The sequence below is a fragment of the Psittacula echo genome (genome assembly GCF_963264785.1).
Source record: "Psittacula echo genome assembly, chromosome: 1".
In the NCBI taxonomy this organism is placed as follows: domain Eukaryota; kingdom Metazoa; phylum Chordata; class Aves; order Psittaciformes; family Psittacidae; genus Psittacula; species Psittacula echo.
Window position 1 is genome coordinate 61,897,284 of NC_137735.1, and position 13,247 is coordinate 61,910,530.

The following is a 13,247-nucleotide window of genomic DNA, read 5'->3' on the forward strand; positions in this document are numbered from 1 at the left end:
TGACAGTTTTGAAAACATGGACCCATTCCCTGGACGCTGACAGAGGTCACACCAAATTCCTTTCGTGCAGGCTGTCAAACTGCTTTCATTCATAATAAATCTTCCTTTTTCTTCACTGATCTGCAACTGAACACCTTAAAAGTAATAAACCCATTATTATCTTATTTTTCAGGACATCTCTTCATTTTCCTTGTCTTTTCTGCTGTACTAGAAGTTTATTTTTCAGCACATAATGGTGGAAAATACGCCAGCTCCCTTCACGAAGTAGCAAGCACAGACAAATATGCGTGCATGCTTAATTCATACTTCAAAACAAAAGAGTGGTTTGTGAAGTACTGAAATCCTTTGTGCACTGGTTATGTGTGGAGATGACTGAACTCTAGCCAAGATTTTGAGAGAGCACTGTCAAGTTTATTAAACATCTGGGAGGCATACAAGGCTTCCTACAAGTCATCTGGTACAGAAGCTACTTACTATAACCACTGCTTTGAGGTCTGTCTACGAGCCATCACTGCTGTTAAAAGGATGAATTTCCTCTGTGGCGTAGCCTGACGTGGTTGGTATGGTTGGAAGTGACAGAAGAGAATGTCTTTCAAGAAAATGTCTTCTTTTTTTCATCACCCATTAAACCATACTCCCAGGCGGACTACATGCTAGGCACACACAAAAGAGAAATAAACCAAGTGCTAGCATAAACTTTAAGCAAACACAGTAGGATCATTTTCTCATTTTGATAATCCATTCAAATTGAGACTACTTCCTCTTGTGATAATTGCAGTACAAGACTCAGCACTCCAAAGGCAGTTCAAAGCTCTCCAGTTCCAGTTCAGCAGTTCAGGAAGGGTTTATGAACATGACAAAATTCAGAAGAAGGATTGGTTTTAGCTTTGGGAGGGGGTGGTTTATTTGTTTTAATTTTTATTTGATTTTGGTTGGGTTTTGGTTGGGTTTTTTTTCCCTGAAGATTTGTTTGTGTTTGCTCTTTCCTGTTACTTTCTCAAACCAATGGGTCTGTTTCTTATAGCCCATATCCCAGTTGTATTGCAGTACAGTGAAAGACGTCCAAAGCATCACTGGCCAGAGATCAGGCCTGGTTGTCTGGAATAGCAAAAGGTGGCAGTTCATTCAGGTAGGTGATATGCCACTGCATCACCCCTCCATCAGGCTTTCCCAGCCGCAAGGACGGCAAAGGTTAGTGCACAAGGGTTTTTTGGCTGCCTGTGTGAGTGTAGTGAGTCCACGGAACATTATTATTCAAACCCTTAAACCTGTGCCAGACTGTTAATGTCTTAATGCTTATTCAAGTGTCAGGGAGCGCTGGCAGATGTCAGAGTAAATGGGTGGCTGTCAATAAGGAAATTACTTGCCATTCACAGGGTGATTGGTGCAGTCTGTCGGGTAGCATTTGAGAGGATGTTCAGGCTGAAAGAAAGGGTGAGGAAGCAGGAGAATTTGTAAATGTTTCCTTGTCTTGAGAGGCTGAGAGAGAAGCCTCCAGCAATAGCAACCATAAAACAATAGCTAAACAGAAGTAAAGATCAAAACATCCAGCTTTGGAATAATGCCACTAAAGGAAGGACTGGGGGCTTTTAAAGCTTAAGGCAATTGTCATTGACACAGCCTGAAGCATTTGCAGTTATCCACTAGGAGAAGAAGCTAGATCACATTCATCAGTACTCCTGTTTCTCTAGTATTGGTACACGATGTGTATGTCATCAGACAAGGTCTTAAATGAGAGTTTTTACCCATAGTTAAAGACAGCAATTGTGCAAGGTATCATTTCAACTGGTTTGCTTTGAAGTTAGGCATGTCCTAATCCACAAGGCTCTGACCTCTCAAGCCCGCAGAGGACTTGGGGATCATGGCTCAATGTCCAAGTGGAAATCAGTGATGAGTGGTGTTCCTCAGGGAATGGTATAGGGACTGGTCCTGTTCAACATCTTTGAGCAACCTAGTCTAGTGGAAGGTGTCCCTGCCTGTGGCAGGAGGGTTGGAACCAGACAATTATTCAGGTCCTTTCCAGCTGAAACCATTCTATGATTCTATGATCAGGTTTGGCTCTGTTCTAGGTGTAGGTGTTCACGTGCTACATCATCTGCCTTTGAAAATGCCTCATTTTCTTTGGCTTTAAGACAAAGTGGAATATTTTTCAAATTGCAAGTAGATTTAAAGATTCATTAGTTGAGATACTTCGTGGAAGCTTTATGTAAGTAAACAGGAAACTTCATTATTTCAATCTGGACAGTTTATTCCTTTGGGACAGTTAAATGGAGGCCACCAATAATGCTAGTGATTGCAATGAATTAACAGCTTCTCTTAGAGATAAAAATCGGGATTAAGCCATACTGAGCTGGGATCAGCTTTTCCAGCTTTCTGTGTCTCCCAGCTTGTAAGGAACTAGTGAAACATCATGCACTGAGCTGCACTTCTTGTGATGGTTTAGGACTTTTTACGTAGTGTCCCAATAGTACTGTCAAAGTTATGTTCACTAGAAAGGAGACAGAGCAATTTGCTCCTTGTATAAACATATTCTAGGGGAGGTCAAATACTGACACTTTTCCTCATGGCTCACGGTTCCACACTGCATTAACATTGAAGGATTCAGTGAGGCTCTCAGGTAAGAAGCAGCCTATAAACTGTCCTAAAAGAAAGGGGGTTTGCTCGTCCTTGAGAGCTTGAAGATGCTTTTCCAGCATAATTTCAGCCTTATCTGTCTTAATTTATGGATACATCACTCACACTGACCAGACCTGGAGAAAGGTTAAGTCAGATGCAGTGAAAGAAAAAGTGAAGCTAAGACTTGTGACAAGCCATTGGCATTTTCATCTTTCACTGCTTGCTTCACACAGACAGAGGTTTCATACGAAAAGAAACGGGACTGTGTGATACCTTACAAGGGACAAGTGAGCAATGCTTCAGAATGACTTGCTTTGTTGTCTGGGGGAGAAATTAACACTCTTGAAGGATGTCTGTCTTTCCCACCTGTGTCAGCAGCCAGTCTTGTCTTTCTCAAAGGTGAATGGCTTTAGAGATTTGATGTCCACTTAAACAACAGAAGTATCTTGTCAAGTTCAGGTGTGTGAAATGACTGCATGCAGCCCTCCTTTCAGTGTTCTCTGCTCTGAAGCACTGGAGTTCAGGAGGTGCATATTCCTCTCACTTGCCTGCCAGATGACACATAATTTGATTCTTTTGTGCTTTGCTTTGCTCACCTGGACAGTGCTTACCTCCTTTGCGAATGGTATTGCGCTCCAATGGAGATAAGTCCATTTGAGAGATGTCACTTACAGTTTTAATTTCTTCTGTAAGATTCCTCCTTAACTATATGTTATGGTTATTATTCGAATACTCAATTTCCTTATCATATCTTCTCTCTCTCCAACATACAATATTTGATCCTTCAACATTTTGTCAAGTTTTTCTTCCTTTTCACACTGCCTTGATGCTAACATGGAAGGCACCGAAAATACGGAAGTCTCTCCATCTTCTCAGTTCTGGAGCCCACTGCACAGAAGGGGGTTACTTCACTGCCAGTCCAGCTCAGCCCCGGAAACCTTGGACTGATGTTGCCAGTCATGAGAAGGTCTGAAACAAGCATGCTGACAAATTCTTACATGTGCTCTTGCATTAAAGGCAAAACATTAGAGGCAAATTACAGCAAATGTATTTTTTCAATTTTCAAGTCCCTGTCCAAGGCTTTGTCACAGGATGTTCTCCTTCAATAGTTAATAGTAACAAATAAAAAGCTATAGTCAACACAGGAACACAAGCAGTAAGAGCAGATTTTTGTCCACCACCTTCCCAGAATATCATAAATAATTTTATCTGAATTTTGCCCTAGCCTAAAGCAGGCACCTGCTATCAACACTTTTAGCTCCAATTGCTTAATGTCTGACAAAGCTGTAAACAGCTAAAATCAAAGTCACATTATGAAAAATCTGTTACGGGAAATGTCTGCTTATCAGTCAAGTGCCCTGAGTGATTGCACGTCTCTTAATCTCCACACACAATCATTGCACTGTAACACCTCTCCATTGAAGACTGTGCTTGAATCACCCTATCAAATCACTGAAATATACACTTAATTTCAAACTGGAAGCCAAGACAAAGTTTAAGGGATTGCTGGACTGGTCCCTCTAAATGTTTACAGTGTGAATTGAAAAGTCAAACATGGTCAAAAGTTTTGATACTGCTCAGCAAATAATTGTACCTGTGCAGGCGTCCTGATTTCAGCAGTAGCTATGTGCACAGGTTTAAGTGTGTGCTAATGTTGTCAGACTAATGCTTACTTCTGAATTTCAAACAATTGACTTTAAATCCTTTCCTTCCATCCATTTGTATCAAGAGGACTTTTTGTGTATCAGATTCTGCTGAGTACTTTTTGAAATGCCAGATGTGTTGTGCCCTTTTTATGTAATATGACTTCTCTACAGTGAGTTTAATGCTACTTTTCATTAACTTTGACTGTCTTCTTACTTAAAACCACAGGTTAGTTTTGGCAAGCATTAATAGCTCTTAAGTGATTTGTAATCTGTTTTTAATATGCTTCTAGTTTGAGTTCAAAATGAATAAACAGAGGTCTTAAATGAAACCTGATGACTTTCTGCCTTATGTGAGGAAGTGCTACAAACCGCAGAGTAAGAGTTGATGTATTTGCTCAGCAACAGGTACTAAAATGAAAAAAGAATGGATATTGGCTGTTTTGTCTTAATTATTCTTCTTTGATGAGAATGTTCTCTCTTTATGCTTGAAATTCAGCATCCCATAACTGTTACAGGGAGCATGCTTGCAGGATCTAGCCAGTCAAAGATTATTGGGTAAACTGAGGGAAGTGGTTTCTGGTGTATCACATGGAAATTATAAGTGTTTGGCTGGGACCCATAGCACACACAGTACTACATGGGATCAGGAAAAACCCAGAGACAGGGCAGCGACGGGGGGAACATGTAGGTTGTTTTATCAGTAGACAGATTTTCAACCACATAACGGAAGTTAGTCCACAACCGAAGCTGCATGTAGTTAACAACTATTTTGTGTATTCCCAGGCTTGGTGATTTTTCTGAAGTTTCTTTTTCTCAAGTCATCTGATGCCATTAAATGTGCTTTTCCCCTCCGTTCGTTACATATTCTCATGTCTTGGGGAAACACTAGAAAGTATGAATATGCTGATAGGAAGCTACTAGTCACCAGAAAAGTAAACAGAAAAATCTTGAAAAAAAACCCCAACATTTTAATTCTATATAAATATTGAAATTTTGGGAGTTTAACTCCTGCTTCTTCAGCAGTCCATAGGGATATTGCTGTTTCAACCTGCCTTTTCTAGAGTGGGTCTGAAAGCCAAGGAGCCTGGTTACAGTTGGCCAAAGCTGTAGCTTGTTTGCATATGTGGGCCCTGAGGTTTTAAATGTCTACTAGATACAAAAATCTCTTTGTCTCCTAACATCCAGTTTGTTTTGAAGTAAGACATTCAGTGTTCATATTCAGATGAAAAAAAAATTGGTTTTATGGTAATAGTGGAGATACAAGGGGGCAGTGGCTGAAATTTTCTACAACATAAATAAACAGGAAAAGCAGAGGTCTGCTTTGCAGTCCAGGTCTGTAGCCTGTATTTCTACCACAGTGGAGGATCGCATGTTAAAGCCCAGGCTAGATGCTGGGTTTCATGCCAGCAGATCTATCTGTGAGACCCAGGCCTGGATTTTAGGAGAACTTTGTCTACACAGAACTTGTTAAGTGAGCACTGGTCTGACTGGTTTATTCAGCACCCATCTAGGGTTTTTTGGTTTGGTTTTCATTTGTGCTTTATTCTCCTAATGTGAGAACTAAGCACAAATTAATTGTATTGCTGTTGTGAGCACTACCATATAAAAAATGGGAAGAATAAACAAGCCAAGCAAGTGAGCAATGCAGACTGGGCATGTTCTACGTTTGAAATGTTGACTCATAAATATACTTCTTACCTCCTTGCAATCCTTTATCTCCTCTCAACCCATGCCAAGTTATTCATAACCACTTGCAATACTGCAAATGGGGCCTGAGCAATGCCAAGCACAGCAGGCAAATTACCTCACTTGCTTAACATGGTACTTGACTACAGCCCACTGAACTGTAGCATTTCCCAGTCTTGCAGCAGCACAGCGCTGCTGATTCATGCAGTGTTGTACACTGCAACACTCCACGCTCCTCTGGGATAGTTTTCTCTGCCAAGGAGCCCACAGGCTGCTTGCACCCAAACAAACCAGGATAGATGTGTCTGTACATGCAGTCACTTCAGTAAAATATTTCTGCTGTAATCAAAGTTCATGTCTGAGAATGCGTGAGACAAGGGGAGGGGAAAAACAGATGTTTGTCCTCTGATCTGAGAAGGATGAAAGGAAAAGGTGAAAACCCTTTATCTAGATGAAGCCCAAATCTTTTTCTAGTACGTTTCTTGCAGGTTTCTAGTAGGTTCCATCTTTCTCTGAAGAGAAACAGGAATCAAGACACTTAAATAGTTTATTGCATTAGGAAACCTGTCACAGAGACGAAATGAAGGTAGAAATATCACAGAGCAGAGCCTGAGTGTCCTGGTTTCAGCTGGGATAGAGTTAGTTTTCTTCCTAGAGTTTTGGTTTCAGTCTGAGAACAAAGCTGATAACACACTGATGTTTTAGTTGTTGCTCAGTAGCATTTACCCAATCAAAGACTTCTCAGTCTCATGCTCTGCCGTGAGGAGGGGCACAAGGAGCTGGGAGAAAGGAGAGACAGGACACCTGACCCAAACTAACCAAAGGGCTATTCCATACCACAGCATCTCATGTACAGTATATAAACTGGGGGGAGCTGACCGTGAGGGGCCGACTGCTGCTGTGGTGAGCAATTGTATTGTGCATCACTGTTGTTCACAGGGTATTTTACCTTCCCCTTTTTGTTTTCGCTCTCTCTCCTTGTTAATTCTCTTTTTATAGTTAGCATTATGTTGTACTCTATGTTAGTCATTAAACTGTTCTTATCTCAACCCACCAGCTTTACTTTTTTCCCCATTTCTCCCCCCATCGCACTGGGGCAGAGGGGGGTGGTGAGTGAGCCGCTGTGTGGTACTTAGTTGCCAGCTGAGGTTCAACCATGACACTGAGGAAGGCACCTAACACCATCCTCCGATATACTCACCAAAGTAGGAAAAGGACCAGGATACGTGTATAAGTGCTGTGACTTCTGACTTGGCATTGTGTCATCTTCCTCCAGAAGTAACACTGCAATATCGCTTTGTTATACTTCACATGATACATGACAGTGTGCAAAAGGACAGAGCAGGCTTCTGTGTGAACCCAGAACTCAAAGACTTGCAAGTAATTTGTAGAATCCACAGTGAGATCACATGCAGCTGAAAGTCCCAATTCCAGAAAGGGAGTTACGTGGGCAAAGGCGTTCAACTACTGGGGACAGTTTTTCTTCAATTTGTGAAAGATCTGATGCATGTCACTAGCTTCATATGTGAAGCATGAGCTCTGACCTGGCTGCTGTCTCACAGTCAGAAGGTCTTCATTGGGTGTTCTGAGGAGTGGCATTGCTAGGATGGAAAGTTGGTGTACTGCTTCCTAAGTCTCAGGTTCAACTGCACCTTAAATGTGTGCATGCAGCTCTGTTTCCCTCATCTCAGAGGGTTTAGAAGCACTGCAGAAACCTTGGTGAAGGACAACAAGGATCATAAAGAGATTTAGGTGCTGTTCATGGAATGACTGGGTAGACCTGGAATTTCCAGTCTGGAAAAGCGGTGACTGAGAATGCTGTGCAAGAAATGGAGAAAACTCAGTGCTCTGGAGAGAGTGAGTAGGAACAAAGTGTTTGTTACTCCATGCAAGAGCAAGGGCATATCAGATGGAAGCTAGTAAGCCGAGTTATACGATTATATATAATCACACAACGGTTTGGGTTGGAAGGGGCCTTAAAGATTATCTAGTTCCAACCCCCACCCCCGCCTGCACAAGTCCTTCTTGAAGCATGTTGTGGATGGGCTGCAGGCGGCAGTGGATGAGTACTGGAAGGACAGATCCCCAGAGGGCCACTGAACAGACAAACGGCGCTGGGCTCAGGAAACCCCCTTAGCTGAAAATACAAGCTGAGAGACTGAGGGGAGGCAGTACCGTGTATGGGTGCCCGGCGGGGCGGAGCGGAGCGGGGCGGGACGGGGGAGCAGCCCGCCCGCCTCCAGGCGCTCCGCCTTCCGCCCGCGGAGTCCAGGCGAGGGAAGCGGCGGAGGAGGGAGCCGTGGCGAGCTGAGCCGGGCTAAGCGGTGCCGTGCTATACTGTACTGTGGCGACCCGAGCTGAACCGAGCCAAGCTAAGCCAAGCCAAGCTAAACCAAGCTGTAGACGATGTGCTCCTGCAGGCAGTAGATCAGCGGCTGGGGCTGGGAGATCCTGCGGCCACTTCAGGTACTGTCCGGGGTGTCTGCAGCGTTCGAGTGTGCGTCTGTCCATCCATCCATCCGTCTATCTATCCGTCTTCTTGCTAGTCCCACCAGGATGGTCTTTTTCCTTCTGGTGTTTATATCCTTACAAGCTACCCGGTTCTATACAGCCAGAGATGCTTGTTTCTGGGAAATCAGGATAGTCGGAAGGGGAGAGAGACCAACCCAGCAGAAAAAGCACTTAGCGGTGCAGTGGTTGGGTCCTTCTCCCTGCCCCCTTCCCTATATTAAGATGGAACGGGGTCCTAAAACTGCACGATGTGACCTTTCTGTGGCTATAGTCCTGGGAGAAGCTTTCCCCGCTTGTTCTTGCGCCCATCAGTTCAACTGATGGCTGCTTTTTTGGAAGGGAGGGATGCAAATGCAGTAATGTGCCAAACTGTGGTTGTAGGGCTGTGTGAAATAGGTGTGTGGCAGGACAGGTGGGGGGGTGTGTGGTGTCACCCGAGTGTGTTTATGAGCTTCTCTTTTGCGGGGCATCCGCTGTGTGTGAACATGGTAAAACTTGCCCGTGGTGAATGAGGTGGGAACAGGTCAGGGGCAGATGGAGAGTGGCTGTTAAATGACCCAAGGCCAATGTGTTGCTTATCAGTGACATTTACTGCGCCTAGGCCAGTCTGTAAACTAAGGCAGTCCTAACAACAAGCAGTGGCTCCCTGTCTGCCTGTGTGTAAAGCTAAATATAGCACTGAGGAATAAGGAAAACAGTTTCAGAGGAGCTGAATGCAGCAAAGGAGAGCTGACTCCTCTCAAAGGAAAAGAATGGCCTGAAAAGTCAAACGAACCATGAACAAAGAGGTACTCTGTGCCTAAGGTAGACAGCTATCTCTCTAAGTGGGGAGTGTCGAGGGGTTGCTTTCAGTGAGATTATAGGTGCGGTGGACTAACACAACATGCTGTCTGTGAGAAATCGCAACTTGGGCAAGCAGGACCCGGTGTCTATTCTGTTTCTTTAATTTGAAAGCCGAGAACAGCGTCTGAGGGATGGGGTCCTTCAGACTTAACCTTCAGCTTCCAAATAAGATGTCTTGGAAAGAAGCTGGTAATCAGCTGAAAATCAATGCTGAGTATACTCAAGACAAGAGTCTAACTGGTGAGCTGTGCTGGAGAGACGTAATAGGTAAAACCCAGCTCTGATTTTGGAGTAGTGATGGGGATATTACGCCCTTAAACAAGCAGGACTGAAACAAGCCACTATAGGTTCTGTTAACTCTTTGTAAAAGAGGAAAGAAATTACTGTTTCATTGGGGGTTAAGCTCATAGCAGTGCCACACACTGTGTAAAATGCTTTTTAGTATGGTACAATGAATCCTCATTGATACACGCTCTTCATGGTTTCTTTCTGTGGAGGTTTCTGGGGACAGCACAGTGTGGTGTTATGCGTGCTCCGGTTGTATGAGTTATCTAAACAGTCCTTGGGGAATGCAGTGAGTCACTGTACCTGTTCATGGTCTGTAGGGTGAGCTGCTGTCACACCCGTGTCAGAAATGACAGGCACAGTTCAACAATACCCCATCAGTGCAGGAATGTGAGCTGGAAAAAGAAATGACAACATGGGCAGGATCCTTCTTTAGCTACCTTTGATCACATGGCTACCTGGGCATTGGTGTTACCCTTGAGAAAGTGCTGCAATGCTAAATGGTTAAAACTTGTTAGAACTGGTACTCTCAAGCACCTCTGAAGTGATCATCTGTGAAAGAGTTAAGTGATGTTTGGGGTCAAAGATGCTGAAAGCCCCTGATAACAGACACACATTGTGGCTGTAAGCTTTTCTGAATATCAAGCTCTAGGCGCCTAGTGCAAAGAGAGGAGGTGTAAGAAATATTGGATGGTTTGAACCCCAGAGATTTCCTATGTAAATCAGAGGGTTTAGAAACTTTTTCTGTGCAGGTTGCAGTCAGTCAGCTAGTACTGATTCTAACCGGAGTGCCATTATGCTTTGAAAACGTGGGGGGAGCTGAGTGAAATGACTGGGGTAAGAGCAACTTTGTGGTGCTCATCTCTCTTGCACATCCCTGATGTGGGTGTGTCATTCTTCACAACTGTCCCCCTGCTTAGTTTGTGGGGCTGACAGCTCCTTCCAGTAACTGTGATCATTCTCACCCATTTGGAGAGATTAGCGTCAAAGCTCCAGCATTGTGCAGAGTAGCTGTCATAAGTGGTTTAATTTGAAGTATGGTCTTCATTTAAAGCATGGTCAGCATGGCAGAAGTCAGCTGTCGATATTTGAGGTGATCCGAACCATTTATTTCTTTATGTCTTTATGCAATGTTTCTAAATAAAAAGCTAATTTTGCCTTTGTCTCAACACGTCTTCCTTTTGTCCAGTCATTTGAGCACTTCCTGCTGTTCAGTAGATGGTTGGGCAGTACAGGAAGAAGCTGTTGGTTTGCATAGGTTGCCTGTGTTTCAGTGAAGGAGGCAGAATTTGTGCTTGCTAACACTTAAGCATCTTTTCCTGAATGTTAGTAGATACGCAGGTGTACTCTGCAAGCACTGACAAGTGCCCTTTACTTGGCGTGGGTTTGTGGGACTGAGCCACATCATCTAATAAACACATGGCTAGAAAATGAGCTTGCAAACAAAAGTTCCAGAGTCATTTAGCAGCCACAGCAAGGACAATGCCTAATTTACAAACAGGAGGCAAAGACTACCTCTCACTGAAAGCTATTGCTAATTTCTCCTCTATTATAGCTGCTGTGAGAAGTAGTATTAAAACCCCTGAAATTACTACAGTGAGGAACATGAACGGATAATATTCAGTGTGGCAGTGTTCTTAATTAGAAGATTAACAGGATCATGGAAACAATGCAGCTCACTCTTAACTGGGCAGCTCTAGAAATGCATTCCATGATTCAGATCCACGTGTTTTGGCTGTTTTGATTCATTAAAATGCATCTTCTCCCCAGAGTAAAATGTTCCCCAGGTCACCTGCCCCTCCTGCAGGGTCAAATGCTCTGCTTGTGTCTTGTTGCATCTGGAAATAGGGCCAGAAATACCAGGTTACATGCCAGGTGAGAGGTGAGCCTGGGAAGCTGTGAGTCTGCACCAGCCAGCACAATCATAAGCAGTAAGACAGAGGATAAATATGCTTGAGTCAGACTGGGGAGTGGGATATTTTCTGAGATAATTGGTCTCATTGATACAAGGCCAGGTGCTTTCCTCATGAAAGCAGCACGCTGACCTGACAGAACCTGCCCATCAGGGCTGCAGGTTGATCCTCCCTCAAACACGCTGCAGGGATTCAGACACCATTAGGCTGCATTTACAATGATCTCTTCATGGTATATGTTTGTTCAATACCATACCTACTGTGTGTTGACTTAATAGGTGTAATTGTTTCAAGGCAAGGAGATTCTGACCCATTAATTGCAAAGCCCAAGGGTCCACATCCAGTCGAGCATGAGAACTGATGCTGGTTCTTGAAGGCTGACACAAATCAGCGCTTGCAGTGTGTAAGTGGAGGAGATTCCTGCTATGACCCTGCCTAGACTAGGGAAAAAAACCTCTTCAGTCAGTTTGGCTGGACTTGATTCTTCTTGTTTGGCTGAACTTCTTGATTTCCCAAGGAGTCAGTCAAGCTGACTGTAGCTAACTGTTTTACAAGTACCTATACCTCAGACCCGGCTCTGGTCTAGAAACCACTGGCTGACGTTCAGCCCAGGTATAAATGAGTGTGAGGCAAGTGTTGCTGATCTGTATACAGAGCTGTATTTGCTTTCTTAAGTGCAAAAGTGGGACCATCTCTTTTATCTTCAACCTAGATGTTAGAAGGTGTATTTGTTTTTTTGTTGCTGTGGTGTTTTGAACTGAAGTATTTCTACTACAGAAACACTGGTTTCAGCCTATGTCTGTGTCAGTAAAAATTCTGTTCATGGAAACATAAGGTCTTAGTAAATGGGAAACCAGAGATTATGTGAACTGTTCACCTTAAACCAGCATTTTTACTGCATCATCTAAATGAAAAAGAGACGTATGGTGATGAGGTTTTAGGTAGAGCGAGTTAAATTACATTAAGTGCTGTTATTTAACACTATTACAGCCTGCTGTTGTAAATTATAACTTGGCTTTCTATTATGATTATAAAAGGGAATGGAGCTTTCTTCTGAAGCATATTGTAGGTTTCACCAAAAGGCCAAGCATGGATGTCTGCAAAGAGCAACATCTTTTGGATTCAGAAGGTGTCTGTCTTTGATGAGGTTGAAGAAGGAACCGTGTCAAGACAGCTTCGTGCTTAAGGCTAGTACTGTGCTTTTGGCATTAATATAGTGTGATACACCTTCAGTACCCCTTTAGAAAAAAGATCTTGGAACTTAATGAAAGGAAATAACCCCACACTAATCCTTCTTTGTACTGCCAAGCACAGGAATGCAGTAATGAGAAACTGAGTGACTTGACTCAAGCCACGTGTGGAGCTTGTAGCAGAGTCAGAAGGAGATCCAAGCTCCCAGCTGCCATGTTTATGCACTGAAAAGATTCTTTCTCTGTTGACTGTGCAGGGATCTGTGAAGAGCTCCTGATAAAGCTAGTTATCACCATGAACTAGTTCAGACACACGTTTAGCTACTGCCCTAGCAAATACAGAAAGTAAATCTTTTGCCCTAGGTCACTTGAGATAAGTTAGTATTACAGAGGTTCACATCCCTGTCACATAAAATGGAACATGTTCCCCAAGGTTAGTGGGCATGTATTACCACATTGAAATCAGTGATACTCTTCTAATGACACCGTAGGGGAATCTGCTTCCGTCTCTATTGACAACATAAATTTCCTATTTCTTCAGCGTGAAGTACGCGTGA

General features: G+C 43.4%; 1 protein-coding gene across 1 annotated transcript in view; it reads left to right on the plus strand.

Moving 5' to 3' along the window:
* Positions 1–8,360: 8,360 nt before the first annotated feature.
* The window catches only part of RASGEF1B (RasGEF domain family member 1B), a 28,417-nt gene continuing 23,530 nt past the window's right edge, over positions 8,361–13,247 (plus strand). The window contains exon 1 of the mRNA XM_080620820.1: positions 8,361–8,414. The gene's annotated coding sequence lies outside the window, so the exon portion shown is untranslated. The remainder of the gene's footprint in view (positions 8,415–13,247) is intronic.